Genomic DNA, 17,965 nt, shown 5'->3' with positions numbered 1-17,965 from the left:
GAGATTAGGGATACAAGGGTCATACCTAAATATAATAAAAGCTATATACAGCAAACCGACAGCTAACATCAAATTAAACGGAGAGAAACTCAAAGCCATCCCGCTTAACTCAGGAACACGACAAGGCTGTCCACTCTCGCCATACCTCTTCAATATAGTGCTTGAAGTTCTAGCAATAGCAATAAGACAACATAATGGGATCAAGGGGATTCGAATTGGAAAGGAAGAAGTTAAACTTTCGTTATTTGCAGATGATATGATAGTGTACATAAGCGACCCCCAAAACTCCACAAAGGATGTGGAAGCAGAGAGGGAAATCAGAGAAGCTTCACCATTCACGATAGCCACAAACAGCATAAAATATCTTGGGGTAAATCTAAACAAGGAAGTGAAAGATCTATTTGACAAGAACTTTAAGGCATTGAAGAAAGAAATTGAAGAGGACACCAAAAAATGGATGGACCTCCCTTGCTCTAGGATTGGGAGGATCAACATAGTAAAAATGGCAATTCTACCAAAGGCAATTTATAGATTCAATGCAATCCCCATCAAGATCCCATCAAAATTCTTCACAGATCTGGAGAGGACAATAATCAACTTTATATGGAAAAACAAAAAACCCAGGATAGCCAAAACAATCTTATACAATAAAGGATCTTCTGGAGGCATTACCATCCCTGACTTCAAACTCTATTACAGAGCTACAGTAATGAAAACAGTGTGGTACTGGCATAAAAACAGAGAAGTCGACCAATGGAATCGTATAGAAGACCCGGATTTTATCCCACAAACCTATGAACACCTCATTTTCAATAAAGGAGCTAAAAGTATACAATGGAAGAAAGAAATCATCTTCAACAAATGGTGCTGGCACAACTGGATATCAACCTGTAGAAGAATGAAAATAGACCCATATCTATCACCGTGCACAAAACTCAAGTCCAAATGGATTAAAGACCTCAATATCAGCCCGAACACACTGAACCTGATAGAAGAGAAGGTGGGAAATACCCTCCAACAGATGGGCACAGGAGATTGCTTCCTATGTATAGCCCCAGAAGCACAGACATTAAGGGCAACATTGAATAAATGGGACCTACTAAAACTGAGAACTGAGAAGCAAAGGACACTGTCACTAAGACACAAAGGCAACCTACTGACTGGGAGAAGATCTTCACCAACCCCGCAACAGACAAAGTTCTGATCTCCAAAATATATAGAGAACTCAAGAAACTCGACTTTAAAATGCTAATTAACCCAATTAAAAAATGGGGCACTGAACTGAACAGAGAATTCTCAACAGAAGAAGTTCAAATGGCCAAAGGACACTTAAGGTCGTGCTCAACTTCCTTAGCAATCAGGGAAATGCAAATCAAAACAACTTTGAGATATCATCTTACACCTGTCAGAATGGCTAAAGTCAAAAACACCAAGGATAGCCTTTGCTGGAGAGGCTGTGGAGGAATGGGTACCCTCATCCATTGCTGGTGGGAATGCAATCTTGTGCAACCACTGTGGAAGTCAGTGTTTCGGTTTCTCAGGAAATTCGGGATCAACCTACCCCTGGACCCAGCAATACCACTCCTGGGAATATACGCAAGAAATGCTCTATCATATGACAAAAGCATTTTTTCAACTATGTTCATAGCAGTATTATTTGTAATAGCCAGAACCTGGAAACAACCTAGATGCCCTTCAATGGAAGAATGGATGAAGAAAGTATGGAATATATACACACTAGAGTACTACGCTGCTGTAAAAAAACAATGACTTCTCGAATTTTGCATGCAAATGGATGGAAATAGAAAACACTATCCTGAGTGAGGTGTCCTAGACCCAAAAAGATGAACATGGGATGTACTCACTCCTAATTGGTTTCTAGCCATAAATAAGGGTCACGGAGTCTACAATAGGTGAACCTAAAGAAGCTAAGTAAGAAGGTGAACCCAAGGAAAAACATATAGTTATCCTCTTGGCTAAGGGAAGTAGACAAAATTGCCGGGGAGAAAATTGGGATCTTGGGGGTGGGGTGGGATGGGGGTAAGGGGAGATGGGAAGAGAAAAGGTAGAAGGGAAGGAGGGGGGGACTTGGGGAAATAGGAGGATTGGGATAAAGGAAGGGTGGATAGGGGAGCACAGAACCACAATTCTTAGTTAAGGGAGCCACTTTAGGGTGGGCAAGAGACTTGACCCTAGAGGGGCTCCCAGGTGCCCAAGCTGAGGTTCCCAGTTAGTTCCTTGGGCAGCTGAGGATAGGGAACCTGAAATGACCCTATCCTAGATCAATACTGACGAATATCTTGCATATCATCATAGAACCTTCATCTGGTGATGGATGGAGATAGAGACAGAGACCCACACTGGAGCACTGGACTGAGCTCCCAAGGTCCCAATGAGGAGCAGAAGGAGGGAGAACATGAGCAAAGAAGTCAGGACCACGAGGGGTGCATCCACCCACTGAGACAGTGGAGCTGATCTACTGGGAGCTCACCAAGGCCAGCCGGACTGTGACTGAAAAAGCACGGGATAAAACCGGACTCTCTGAACATGGCGAACAATGAGGGCTGATGAGACGCCAAGGACAATGGCACGGGGTTTTGATCCTACTTAATGTGCTGGCTTTGTGGGAGCCTAGCCAGTTTGGATGTTCACCTTCCTAGATATGGACGGAGAGGGGAGGACCTAGGACTTACCACAGGGCAGGGAACCTGGACTGCTCTTTGGACTGGAGAGGGAGGGGGAGAGTAGTGGGGGGAGGGGGAGAAGGGTGGGAGGAGGGGGAGGGAAATGGGAGGCTGGGAGGAGGTGGAAACTTGTTTTTTTGTTTTTTTGTTTTTTTTTTCTCCTTTTCTCAATAAAAAAAAAAATATAGAAGTTGTCATTAAAAGCCTCCCAACCAAAAGAAGCCCAGGGCCTGATAGTTTTAGCATAGAATTCTACCAGAACTTCAAAGAAGAACTAATACCTATACTCCTCAAAGTGTTCCACATAATAGAAACAGAAGAAATAATGCCAAACTCATTCTATGAAGCTACAGTTACCCTGATACTGAAACCACATAAAAAATCAACCAAGAAAGAGAATTACAGACCAGTTTCACTCATGAACATAGATGCAAAAATACTCAATAAAACACTGGCAAATGGAATCCAAGAACACATCAAAAAATCATCCACCATGATGAAGTTGACTTCATTCCAGAGATGTAAGGATGGTTTAACGTATGAAAACCTATTGATGTAATCTATTATATAAATAAAACAAAATAAAAAACCCTTATTATCACTTCATTTGATGTTGAAAAAACATTCAACAAAATCCAACACTTCTTCATGATAAAAGTCATGGAGAGATCAGGGATACAAGGAACATATCTAAACATAATAAAAGCAATATACAACAAGTTAACAGCCAACACCAAATTAAGTGGAGAGAAATTCAAAGCAATTCCACTAAAATCAGGAATAAGACAAGGCTGTCCACTCTTCCTATATTGTGAACTCTTTGGCACTTCCAACAGCACAGACACTGAGAGAAACAATAAATGGGACTTTGTGAAACTGAAAGCTTTTATAAAGCAAAGGACATGGTCAACAAGACAAAACAACAGCCTACAGAATGAGAAAAGATCTTCACTAACCCACATAAGACAGAGGTCTGATCATGTTCAACATCCTTAGTCATCAGAGAAATGCAAATCAAAACAACTCAGATTCCATCTTGTACCTGTAAGAATGGCCAAGATCAAAAACACTGATGACAACTTATGCTGGAGAGGTTGTGGGGTAAAGGGAACACTCTTGTATTGCTGGTGAGAATGCAATGTTTTCTTTGACCAATGAATCTATTTTCTCTATAGTATCTTCAGCCCCTGAGATTATTTTTTCTATCTCTTGTATACTGTTGGTTATACTTGGCTCTGTAGTTTCTGTTCATTTACCCAGATTTTCCATATTCCAGAATTCCCTCAGTTTGTGTTTTATTTATTACCTCTATTTCAGTCTTCAAGTCTTGAACTGTTTCCTTCACTGGTTTGATTGTTTTTTCTTGGTTTTCTTTGAGGTATTTATTAATTTCTTCTTATTTATTGTTTGTCTTCTCTTCCATTTCTTCAAGGGAGTTTTTCACTTCCTCTTTAGAGGTCTTCAACATTTTCATAAAGTTATGTTTAAAGTCATTTTCTTCTATTTCTTCTGTGTAGGATGATCAATTCTTCCTTTTGTGTGTTTGCTCAATTCTGGTGGTACCATATTGCTTTTAAGGATGTTCAAGGAATTCTTGCATTGGTGCCTACCCATCTCTTCCTTCAAATGAGGCCAACAGTGTCTTGGCATCTTGGTCCAATCCTTGCTGTGGCTATCTCTTAGGTCCCCTCAGTATTGGAGCAAGCTGTGTTTCAGGGTTCCACAGAGCTTGCAGGAGAATAGACAGGTTTGGGGATAGGGTGGTTTGGGGGATAGCCTAGCTGCAGGAAAACTCCCTGCTGGCTGGCTAGAAAAGCTGAGGGAGTTGGGGAGGGGGCCCCAGGGTTTCGTTTCACTGGGGAGGTCCTAGAGAGTGGGGCATCTGGCTGTCTGGCCCTGTTGCCACTGACACATCTCTTAGGTCCTCTCAGTATAGGAACAAGCTGTTTCAGGGTTCCACTGAGCTTGCAGGTGAACAGGCAGGTTTGGGGGCAGGGTGGGTTAGAAAAGATAAATTAGATAGGAAACTTAAGACTCACAAAGGTAAGATAGATGATATAATATTTTCTTTAATTTTTGCCTTATACAAATATACTAAATATTGTAGCTGTAATTCTTGCTTGATAACTGTTTTGTTATATGTAATTTTCCTGTGGTAAAGTTAAAACCTCCCTTTTTATTTAGACAGAAGAAAAAGGAGATGACATGGGATGTCCTTCTGTATATGTGTTCCTTTTATTGGTTAATAAATGTATCTGTTTTGGCCAATGGCTTATCAGAGTAAAGCCAGATGAGAAATCTTAACAGAGATAGGTAGGTAGGTAGGTAGGTAGATAGATAGATAGATAGATAGATAGATAGATAGATAGATAGTAGGCAGTGTCAAGGAGATGCCATGTGGCTTCCAAAGGAGAAAGATACCAAAACTTTACTGGTAAGCCACAGCTTCATGGCAATACACAGATTGATAGAAATGGGTTAATTTAAGATATAAGAAGAGCTATCTAGGAATATGTCTGAGCCATTGACCAAACAGTGTTGTAATTAATATAGATTCTGTGTGATTATTTGAGACTGGGTGGCTGGAATATGAAAGTACAGTCTCTGCTTACATGTAATTCTTACTTGATGATGGCTCTTATTGTATATAGTTTTACAGTGTTAGAGTTAAAACCTTTCCTTTTTACTTAGACAAAAGAGGGGAAATGTTGTACACTGTGAAACCCGAGCCTGTGTTAATAAAATCTACTCTGGATTGGAGCAGAGCCAGTGACTAGCTAGCCATAGAGAATATGGAGGAATTGGGCATATGTTTAGAGAGAGGCACAGAAAGAAACAAGAAAAGACTTAGATATTTATGGTCTTTTGGTTTGGGACAGATGGAGAAATGAAATGCTCTCTTGCTGGATCTCCAACCAAAAAGGCAGATCAGCCAGTTACTTCTTGGCTCCTCTGATCTAGCAGGTTTTCACCCCAACATCTGACTCCCAAGTCTTTATTGGTAAACAGAACAATTTAGATAAAAACAATAGAAACTACTGGCTGCTCTCTTCAAACTAATGTTGAGGCACTATTGCTGAGGACAGTACCTACATGGCTTACTGAACAGGAGATGTTCACCACTACTTGCTTATGTTAATAATAATGGAAGGTACTCTGAACACTATTTGAGGAGAAAGGTAACCACCAACCCAGCTACAAACCCTTCAATCTACATAGTTGACCTGCCTCCGTCATAAGCTAGTCAATAGTAGCACACAAGCTGTAGAAGTAACCAGCCACCATTTGATTGGATTTAAGGCCCACTCCATGAGATGTAACCCCTGTCTGATACTGTTTGGGTGGTCAAGAACTTGAGACCAGATAGGCCAGGGACCCAGGGGAAAACAAAATACCATCGTTCTACTAAAGGAATGCAGTTATAAAATGACTCCTCACAACATCCTTCTATACACATAGATCAGTGTCTCATTCAGTCAGCATTTGGGAAGCTTCTTCCTACAAGAGACAGGAACAAATGCAGAGACTCATTCCTGGACAATGTGCAGATAGTTAGGGACCTTGGCATATTCATCCCTGAATAGGATTGGACCATTCTCTATTGGACCCTTTCCCTCAGGGATCAAGGTACTTTTTAGTAGAATAATAAAGAGTGTGTTATAGCCAATGGAGATGGAAAAAATAAGAAATCAGTACCTTTCAGAGAACAGATGCAGTCACAGAGACTGTGGGAGTGTGCACTGGGGGCTGCACAAGTCCAAGCTAAATGGACTCCAAGTATTGATAAGGGAAGTGGTCATGAGTCCCCATTCCTAACCCAGATGCTATCTCTGAGTGGCAACTACTTGAAAAGTTTAAAAGTTAGTTTTATCCAAAGGAGTCTCATTGGGTATAATAAACTATACTTAAGAGCAGACCTTGCTGGGTGGTGGTAGTACAAGCTTTTAATCCCAGCACTCAGGAAGCAGAGGCAGGCAGATCTATGTGAGTTCAAGGCCAACCTGGTCTACAAGAGCTAGTTCTGGGACAATATCCAAAGTTAGAGAGAAACCTAGTCTCAAAAAGCCAAAAAAAAAAAAAAAACCAAACTAAACCAAAAAACCCACCGCTAATACCACTACCACCACCACCACAAAAAAAAAAAAAAAGCAGATCTCATGCACAATAGTAGATGGTCAACAAAAAAACAAACTCGATGATATTTTGGAGTGTTTTTGTCTCATAATGTTTTGTTTAGAAATGTTTTAACTTTAAGTGGTAGTTTGAATATAATTGGCCCCCATAAGCTCATAGGGAGTAGCACTATTAATAGGGGATATGGTTTTGTTAGAGCAGGTATTGCCTCGTTGGAAGAAATGTGTCATTGTAGAGGCAGGCTTTGAGATCTCATAATGTTCAAGTCACACCCAGTGGTTTAGACCACTTCCTGTTGTCCAAAAGTCAAGATGCAGGATTCTCAGCTTCTTCTTCAGCACCATTTTGGCCTGACATGCCACCATGTTGCACCATAATGATAATGGCCTACACCTCTGAAAATATAAGCCACTTCAATGAAATATGTTCCTTAATATGATTTGCTATGGTCAAAGTACTGCTATTTGTAGATTTTATGATAGTATACGTAAGTGACCCCCAAAATACTACCAGGGAACTCCTATAAATGATAAATGCCTTCAGCAAAGTTGGTAGATACAAGATTAACTAAAAAAAAAAAAATCAGTAGCCCTTCTGTATGCAAATGGTAAATAGGATGAGAAAGAAATCAGGGTAACACCACCCTTTACAATGGCCACAAGTAATCTAAAATATCTTGGTGTAATTCTAACCAAGCAAGAGAAAGGTCTGTATGACAAGAACTTTAAGGCATTGAAGAAATAATTTAGAGAATATATCAGAAATTGGAACTATCTTCCTGCTCATGTTTTGGTAGGGTTAACATAGTAAAGCTGTTTATCTTACCAAAAGCAATCTACAGATTAAATTTCCCAACACAATTCTTTGCAAACCTCAAAAGAATAATACTCAATTTCATATGGAAAAACAAAAAAAAAACCAAGATAGCTACAACAATCTTGTACAATAAAAGAACTTCCAGAGGTATCCATGTTCCTGATTTCAAGATTTTCTACAGAGCTATAATAACAAAAAGTGCATGGTACTGGTATAAAAACAGACAGGATGGTCAATGGGATCAAATTAAGGCCCAGAAATAAATTCACACACCTAGGGAAACCTTATTTTTTTTTTGAAGAAGCCAAAATTATACAGTGGAAAAAGAAAGCATCTTTAGCAAATGGTGCCGGCGAAACTGGATTGACATGTAGAAGAATGCAAATAGAGCCATATCTACCACTCTGTACAAAACTCAAGACCAAGTGGATCAACCTAAAAGCAGACACACAACCTGATATAAGAGAAAGTGTGAAATAGTCTTGAATGCATTAGAATAGGAGACAACTTCCTGAACAGAATGGCAATCACTAAGATCAAAACTTAATAAATGGGACCTCATAAAACTGAAGTCTCTGTAAGGCAAATGACAACACTAATAGGACAAAATGACAGACTACATAATGAGAAAAAAAAATCCTTACTATTACACATCTGACAAAATGTTAGTTTCCAAATAGATAAAGAACCCAAGAAACTAGACATCAACAAATCAAATAATCCAATTTAAAAATGAGGTATAGCTCTAAACAGAGAATTATCAACAGAGGAATCTCAAATGACTGAGAAGCACTTAATCAAAGTGAGCCTGAGATTCCATCATACACCCGTCAGAATGGCTAAGATCAAAATTAATACCTCGTCCTGAGGATGATTTTGAGCAAGGGGAACATTCTTCCACTGCTATTGAGAATGAAACCTTGTACAGCCATGAGGGGTCACATCACAAAAACCCCCACAGAATCAATAACCTAGGCTCAGAGGGGCTCACAGAGACCGAACTGACAACCAGGGAGCCTGCATTCGACAGACCGAGGCATTCTGCATATTATGTTACAGTTTGGAGCTTGGTTTTCTATGGTACTCTTAACCATAAGAGCAGGAACTGTCTCTGACTCTTTTGCCAGCTTTCGGAATCCTTTTTCTCACACTAAATTGCCTTGCCCAGCCTTAATATGAGGGGAGGTGCCTAGTCTTACTGCAACTTGCTATGTCATTTTTGGTTGATATATATGTATGTATATATGTATACACACACACACACATATATATATATACATATATAAATACGAAAAAAATCTGTAAGATACAAGGAGGGAAATCCTAAGAGGTATTTTATAACTCTAACCCCCTACATTAAAAAAAAAAACAGATAATCCAAACAAATAACTTATTCACCTTAATGTTTTAGAAAGAAAAGAACAAATAAACCCCAAAACAATCAACAGGAAGAAATAATTAAGATGAGAACAGAAATTAATAAAATAGAAACAAGAAAAACAACACAAAGAATTAATAAAATGAAGAGGTTGTTGTAGGGTAAAAGGTCCAGCCAAGGGGCCAGTCAAAGAAAATCAATCAATCCCTGAGCAAAAAACCAACCAATCCCTGTGCATACTGACTCTGAACCCAGAGTCAGTGAAAGAAACACATCCAAAATCAGAAACCTGGGCCAGTGAAAGAAACACTGTATTCCTGAACCCATAAACAAAGAAACACACTTTGACTCTGAAACCAATGTCAAAGAAACACTCCTTGTCCCTAGAATCAGAGTCAGTGAAAGAAATATGCTCTGGCCCTAAAATTAGAGTCAAAAAACTAAAATGACCAGAAAAAGAAACACAGTTTGCACCTGAAATCAGAGTCATCTCTTCTGACCAACTAAACTAAATAATCCTTGAGCAGAAAATCTTTTCCTGGGAAAACTCCTCCTTTAAGATGTCCTATATAAGCCCCTCTTCCCTTTCCCACCCTAGCAGAGATAGCCACTCTCCTAGACTCCTCCTTCCCAAATAAATCTTTCTCAAAAGAATCATGGGTGAAGATCTCTATTTACCAGTACAGAACAGAAGAACCTTGGTGGGACATCCCTTAGGGGGTTGAGCAGAAGAACCTTGCTGAGGTGTTCCCTTAGCAAGACTGAGCAAGACTGAGCAGAAAAAGTAACAATTTTTCACTGGAGCTGGGGGAGATTGCCATATTTCTGCAGGGGTTTCCCCGTTAGTAGAGTGTAGTAGAAAAAGTAACATCTTGGGAAGAAGAAGAAGAAGAAGAAGAAGAAGAAGAAGAAGAAGAAGAGGAGGAGGAGAAGAAGAAGAAGAAGAAGAAGAAGAAGAAGAAGAAGAAGAAGAAGAAGAAAGCTGTGCTGGGATGTTACCTTAGGGGAACAGAGCAGAGCTCAGTTGTAGCAGCTCTCTAGAAGAGGATCAAGATTGCTTGATATATCCTGTGGGAAGAAGATCTCCCACCATACCCCAACTTCAGGTAGCCTGGCTTCCCAACCGCTCAGAACACATTTCCCTCCATGGCTGAGCTGTACTATTGTGACTCCAGCTTCCAGAGCTGTCCTATTGTGACTTTACTCTCTAGCTCTGTCCTATTGCAGCTCTACGCAGCCTGGCTTCCTAATAAGTCAGGACACTTTTCTCTCCAGAGCTGAGCTGTTCTAGTGTGGCTCCAACCTCCAGAGATGTTCTATTTGTGGCTCTACCCCCCAACCTTAACAGAGCTGTCCTATTGTAGCTCTAGGCAGCCTGGCTTCCCAATAAGTCAGGACACCATTATCTCTAGGGTTAAGCTGTCCTATTGTGGCTCTACCCCTCGAGAGCTGTCTTACTGAAGCTCTAGGTATAGCCTGGCTTCCCAATAAGTCAGGATATCTTTGCAGCTCCAGAGCTGTAACCAGTCACACTCACTTACATTTTGGTGCTGAAACCCAGGATAGACTCCATTGGTGCCTGTGCTGTCCCCCTTGAGGTCTGAGCAACATGGGAACTCTCCTTTATCTCCAGTCCCTTTGCAACAGACAAACTTTCCAGCTTACCAATTGATCAGCATTCTATCTAACAGCAGTATTTAGGTGAGTTCCATCTTTGGTCAGTGTAAACATTTTCCTGGGTCAGAGGAAGTAACCACTGAGTGTTGGACACCTCTCTAGTACTCTTGGAAGCAGAGGTACCCCCAGCCATGGTCTTTAAGGCTACAGCTGCTCCTTTTTACATGACACACACCCCTACCCTTGGAGCTGCAAACAGGTAGTTTCTAGGCCCTATTGGGTTATAGCATCTTTTCCTGTCCTCTCCTTCTGTCTTCCCCACAAAAAAGAGCTACAAAGCCCCCCTTTCCCAATCCTTTCCTGTGGATGATACTCTCTCTCTAGAGCTTGGTTTTCTCTTGCCTTCTTGCCTCTACAGAGGTCCTGGTGCTAGGCATCAGAGTCTCTCACTGGCTTAGTCAGGCTAAGCTTGCTACACTTGACCCCCATTGAGTTGGCTGACAACCCTCTGAATGGTTTGGTCCTTGTTTGGTTCTCCCTGAGTCCAGAGGATGCTCACAACTACAGGCTGCAGTGACTTTCCCCCCTAATTTTCATGGAAAATTAGCATTCCATACTCTTCCATTAGTTATTTGAAAAGATTAACAAGATTTTCAAAACTTTAGCTATGCTAACTAAAAACATAAAAAGAGAAAACAAAATTAATACAACTAGAGATGAAAAAGGAAACATAATAGATATCAATAAAATGCAGAGGATTATAATGACATACTGCAAAAATCTATATTTTAACAAATTAGAAAACATAAGATAAGGAACACAGCATGCCAAAATTAAACAAGTATGATAAAGTTGTTAAACATATCAATCACAAACAATGATATTCAGATAGAAAAAAATCCCATCCACCCCCCAAAATACAATACAAAGTGAAAAAACTGGGAACAAACATAGCAAAGGAAGCTGTTCTATTCAAATTACTGCTACTTTAATAAAACACTAACCAGAACCAACTTGTGGAAAACAGCATTCTTTGGCTCACATGTCCTGATCACAGCCCATCATGAGGGAAGACAGGGTAGGAGCTTAAGCAGGAGTAGAGACAGGAACCCTGAAGGAAAGCTGCTAACTCCTGCTTGTCCCCAGAGCTATGTACCTTTCTTATATGTCCCAGGATGGACTATGAGGCAGCATCATCCATGGTGGGTGGGACCTCTCGCACTCTACCATCAATCAACAATTAAGAAAATGCCACACAGACATGCCTACAGGCCTCTGATGGAAGAAATTCCTCTGCTGAGGTTCCAGACTCCTAGGTGACTCTAGTGTTAAGTTGACAATAACCAACCAAAAGCGAAAGTCCTATACAATGGAAACTAAAACAGAGAAGAAAGAAAGTGAGGAAGATACTAGAAGACATTAATCCTTCCATGCTCATTGACTGGAAGGATTAATGTTGTAAAGATGGCCAACCTACCAAAAACAGTGTACAAAGTACTTACAATCTCGAACTAAATTAAAATGCAATTATTTACAGAAATTGAAAAAAATCTTTAAATTCATATAGAAGCACAAAAGACTCACGATGGCCAAAACAATCCTGAATAATAAATTAGAATGTATCACCATTCCTGATTTTAAGTTATACTACAGTGCCATAGTGTTAAAGAATAGCAGTGGAGAAAAAAAAAAAGACATTGATTAGTAGAGTGAAATTACATGACCAGACATAATGCCAGGTCCATCCTCACATGTGACTTTTGATAAAGAAGCAACAACAATAGCAACACCACATTGGGGGAAAAGTCAGCATCCTTTTTGTTGCATAAATTTTAATTCTCTATTAAGATATATAAGATATATATATATATATATATATATCCTATTTGTGAGCTTGTTTGGAGATTCTAGCAGGAGAGTGCAGCTACACTTACACTCTTTACAGAAGACCAGTCCTCCTCTATTCAGGGAAGGTTGTCTTCTTCAATTAGTGTGCTGCTTTGGGAGGGACACACGTGGAGTGGTGAGGGAGGAAAGGGACACCCACCTAGCTAGCCAGATCAGCTGAAATCAACCCTGGTGATCAATGGGGTGACATATGTTGCAAACATATCACCCTCACATCCAGAGGCCTTACCCTGTTTGTAACTTAAACATAAAACCATTATCAGTTTTCACAGATTTATAAGAACTGATTAAACTGAGTATTCCTTCTCAAAATCATCTTCCTTTATTTTATAATACTACAATAACTTGATTTAAATTTGCTAATTATTTAGAAGATCTATTGCTAACTTTCTGAAATTTTATCTCAAAGGATTTTAAAAATTATTTCTAAAGTGAAAAAACACTATAAGTAATTTAATCGTGACTTTCTCACAGACATATGCCATTAAATAATGTTAATCACCATCCTTCTCAACCCCTCACAACATGGTTCATGTCTTCCTCTCAAATTATATTCCCTTTCGGTTTCAATGTAATACATATGCTTTTCCAACTCTAAATCCCCTGTATTAAGAGCTCTTCTTTACATTTTGTGATCAGTCTTCTTAAGAGTTTCATCACACACACACACACACACACACACACACACACACACTCTCTTTCTCTCAAATATATTTCCACATATAATAGAAATTTTGTTTTAATTGTCCCACTGGAAGGTTACTGTAATAGCCTTAATAAAAGGAATTTAGGTAATTGAAAGCATTCCTTTGAAGATGGTAATGGAATCTCATCTCCATTAAAAGATCAAGATGGTTAGGCAATTGTGGCGCACACCTTTAATCCCGGCAGAGGCAGATGGATCTCAGTGAGTTGGAAGTCATCCTGGTTTACAAGGTAAGTTCCAGGACTGTCAGGGCTGCACAGAGAAGCCCTATCTCAAAATATAAAATAAAAATGGTATTTTTAACAGAAATATAAAAATAAACATTTTCTAATTGCATTTAGGACCACAAAATGTCAAGACAATCCTGAGAACAAAGAATACAAGGTTTTACAATTATACTTGATCTCAAAGTATACAGCAGTGTTATAATAATCTAAAATGCATGATGTAGGCTAAGACCATAAAAGCAGTCAAATAGAACAGAGAAAAAAAAATCTAAACGCTAAACTCAGCATGTAGAGTCAACTTTTATAAATGTGGTCTAATGGCACACATTCATAAAAGATTCATTTTTGTAAATTATTTTTTGAACTTAGATAGCCATATGCAGAAGAATGGAGCTTGATTTCATTACATAATATCTATGAAACCAAATCAAAAGGCATAAAAACCTAAAACCTATTACCTTAGGATATATTCACTAGAATCTCTTAACAGAAATACCTCCCCATAATGGAAATTCACTGAACTGGGAAAGGATAATTTTGTATAAATTTCTAAAAGTACAGGAAGCAAAAGAAAAAAATAGAAAAACGAGCCTGCAGCAATTTAATTTTATTTATTTATTATTTATTTATTTTGGTTTCTCGAGACAGGATTTCTCTGTAGCTTTGGAGTCTGTACTGGAATTAGCTCTGTAGAGCAGGCTGGCCTCAAACTCACACAGATCTTCCTGCCTCTGCCTCCCCAGTGCTGGGATTAAAGGTGTGTGCTACCACTGCCTGGCTAACAATTGTAAGTCTTATGTTCAACAAATGAAACAATTAACAAACTGAGGAAACAGCCTTACCAATGTGAGGAATTATTTGCAAAGTGTGTATTGGAAAAGTTGATTATATGTTGACTGTTATGATTTCAGCCACAATAAGGCTGACACTTCCAGGTTCTAGGGCCATGCATGTGCAGACAAGCCCTCAGGCAGAAGTGCCTAATGGCCCCAGGATGTTAAAGGGCCTGGCATGACCCACACACATGAATTGCTGCATTATTTATGTATGACTCAGCTAAGCCCTTGTGCACATGCGTGGTTACATCATTCACAAATGACTCAGCTAAGCCTTTGCACGCATGTGTGAGCTTCATCATCCGTGTATGATGTAGTCATGACAACCCCCTGTACACATGCACTAGGCAGCTTTTAAAACCTGGACACGCCCTCTCTCTCTCTCTCTTTCTCTCCCCCCCCCCCCCCTCCTCTCTCTGCACACTGACTTCCCAGGCCTGTACACGCCCCCTCTAATAAACTCCTAAGCAGGTTTGTTGCGTGTCCCACGTTTCCTTCTCACTCATGTTAGGTAATTTAATTGGTGCCATGAGACCTGGGAGGCTCTCCACCCCGAGCTCCTCTCCTGGGGTCAGAATCCAGAACCGGGTATTTTTTCCGCAACAACCACGTGTTCCATCTGCCTGAGCACAATTTCTATGCACACCACCAGCTTCAACTGATGAGTTTCCTCAATTCTTGTCAGCTTAACCATTTCTCCGAACCCGAGGAACTGACCTCTGAGCTCCCGGAAATCTTCTGGTATTCCTAGAAATGGGGCAACATCCCCCAGCCACGGCTCATGGCTACGGTTGAGCCCTTAACTGACATTCATCTCTGGATTGCTTTCATTAGCTAAAATCATGTTTGGATGACCTGGGGTCAGTCCTCCCATGACTGGGGGCCCAGGGTCCCTCAGATTTTCCTTTTTCCCTTTCCTTTCCTTTCCTTTCCTTTCCTTTCCTTTCCTTTCCTTTCCTTTCCTTTCCTTTTCTTATGGACCACTCATCAGTGGTCCCCACTGTGGCCTCTCTGGCTTCTGAGTTACCCTGACTGGAGCAAGTCAGGCTTTAACACCCACCTGTAGGTAGAGGAAGCTCTCCTACAAGCCCTGCAGTGTTTGCTGCCATTTCATATGCTATCTATAGAGGGGCAATGTCGCCATTTTTGTGGGTTTTCACAGTTTCAGCTATGGGTAGCAAGGCATCCAAGATCGTCAATCAAGCCTCCCCCCTCCTGGGGTACCTTTTAGAGGCACTGAAACCCCAGGCCTTAATGCCCTATTTACAAATTCCCACACTTGTCCATCTTTGTTATTAAAAAAAGAAAAGGCCTCGTTACAATTTAGATAACAATTTAAAGTGGCCGCCTAACAGCACCTTTGATCCCGATATTCTATAGGAGCTTTCTAACTACTGTCAACACATAGGTAAATGGAAGGAGTTTCCTTATATCCAAGCCTTTTACTATCTAAGCTCTAAGCCTAAGACCTCTACCCTTGCAAGTTGTTCACCTGCTCATGGTTCCTGGCTATGCCATCTGATCTGGAAGAACAGTCCACTTCTATTCTGGACTCAACTAACAAACCTTTTTGACCTCAGCGGGCAGCAACTCCTGTTCCTTCAGTTCCTACCTCTGCTCCTTCCGCTCCTTCTCTGGACCCTGCTAAGGAATCCACACCTTTTTGACCTCAGCAGACAGATACTTCTGCTCCTTTACTTCCTGCTGCCTTGCCACCTCCCTCTGCTTGCACCTATGTGACGCAGACTCCACTGCCATCTTCAGCCCTCTCTCTCCCCTCATTAACTACTCTATCAGCCCCACTGGCTCATTCTTCCTCCTTGGTGCCTGACAGCAGCGGCTGTCTGGCTCTGGCACATTTACTCTCCTCTCACATGCTCATGCGCTGCTATGGAACCCAACCCTTACCAAGCCAAGCTGGCTGCAGTTCTCCCATTGTGAGAGGTGGCCAGCTTAGATGGATTGGTTAGCGCACACCTTCCTTTTTCATCTTGCCCTTTGAACTCATGTATGGGTGACCAGTTTTAACCCCCAGCCTCTTATCTAAAATCTCTCTCCTTCCTGATCACCAGCTTACTCCACCATTATCCCATCTTTGCTTCCTATTATGAGATTTTACCGACTACTCATTATGTCAACTGTGTGCCAATTCATGTCCACTGCTGATTAAAATAGAAGATCAGGTACTATTCTCTCCCCCAGACCAATGCCCATCACCCCTTTCCACTAAATGGCAGGAACCCTTTAAAGTAATTTTTGCAACTCCCACAGCTGTCAAGCTTGAGGGACTCTCTCATTGGATCCACCTGTCCCACCGTAAACCTTTTACTCTTCCAGCTCAAGATACGCCCTCGTATAGGGGAACTCAAACAGGGCCTTGTTTCCTTAAGTTCCAGAGGATACCAAGATCAGTCACTTTTTCTCCAGTTTCAGAAAAATAAGTTTCATCACCATACGCAACCCTCCTGGGCCAAAAACTCCATATACTCTCCCTCTTCCTCTTTCTCCTTTCTGCTTTGCTAACTTCTCTACATCTCCAATGTCATACTTAAATTTCCAGGTAACCACTCAGCTGTTATTACAGGGACCATCATAAAACATAGAACTGGAAGTACAAGGATTGCCCAAAGCCCAGGTGGTAAGAAACAATAACGAGTTTGGGGACATTCACAGCCCCAGACTACAAAAACTCACAAAACAAACTTTAACATAACAGGTTTATCACTGACTGCAGCAGTGTCTCCTGGATGCTAAAGGAAAACAAGTGCCTTAAGATTTGCTTCAGGTAAAACATTAAGGGGTCTAATATTCCCCTTTCTAATAATTCCCCCTTCTTTTCCTCCCTCCTCCCCACTGTCTTCCATCCTAACACTATATCATCATAATCATAAGCTTTTAATATGTCTAAAATTTATTTTTTTCAAACATTTTTTCATAAGCTCCAGGGAACCAATTGGACCTTTCTAAATGGACCAGAGTCATCCAGAATAAGTATTTAATTCTTCCCTTATCATATGTGGTCTTGGGAACCCCTGGGAAATTCCCTCCTCCATCCCCCAAACACCCCCTCTATCTTCCATCTTGGGATTCTCCTCCCTTAATCACCAGGATCTAAATTTTTTTCCAGACATAATTTTCTGCCTTTCCATCATCTTGTGTGGTTCAAGCTGCCAGCTAACTAGTTTCACAAAGCCCGAAAACACACACACGCACACACAAAAGTAATCGGCCACCCCAGGACTTGGTCAACTCTCTGGTGTCCACAAAATCAGCAGAAAACAATCACAATGTCCAATTCTCTCCCATTAAAGACCCCGAACTCCCCAAATTTTTATAATAAACAAAAAGGTTGAATGTTATGATTTTAAGCACAATAAGGCTGACACTTCCAAGTTCTAGGGTTATGCATGTGCAGACAAGCCCTCAGGCAGAAGTGCCTAATAGTCCCGGGATGTTATAGGGCCCTGCGTGACCCATGCGCATGAGTTGTTGTATCATCCACATATGACTCAGCTAAGCCCTTGTGTACATGCATGGTTACATCATCCGTGTATGACTCAACTAAGCCCTTGCATGCATATATGAGACCCGTCATCTGCTCATGATAAAGTCACATCAACCCCTCTATATAGTAATTTCATTGACTATATAAAGGACTC

The sequence above is a fragment of the Microtus oregoni genome, unplaced genomic scaffold, assembly GCF_018167655.1.
Source record: "Microtus oregoni isolate MIOR12 unplaced genomic scaffold, Mior012 000043F_ref0000047, whole genome shotgun sequence".
Classification (NCBI taxonomy): Eukaryota; Metazoa; Chordata; class Mammalia; order Rodentia; family Cricetidae; genus Microtus; species Microtus oregoni.
This window is presented reverse-complemented; position numbering follows the sequence as displayed.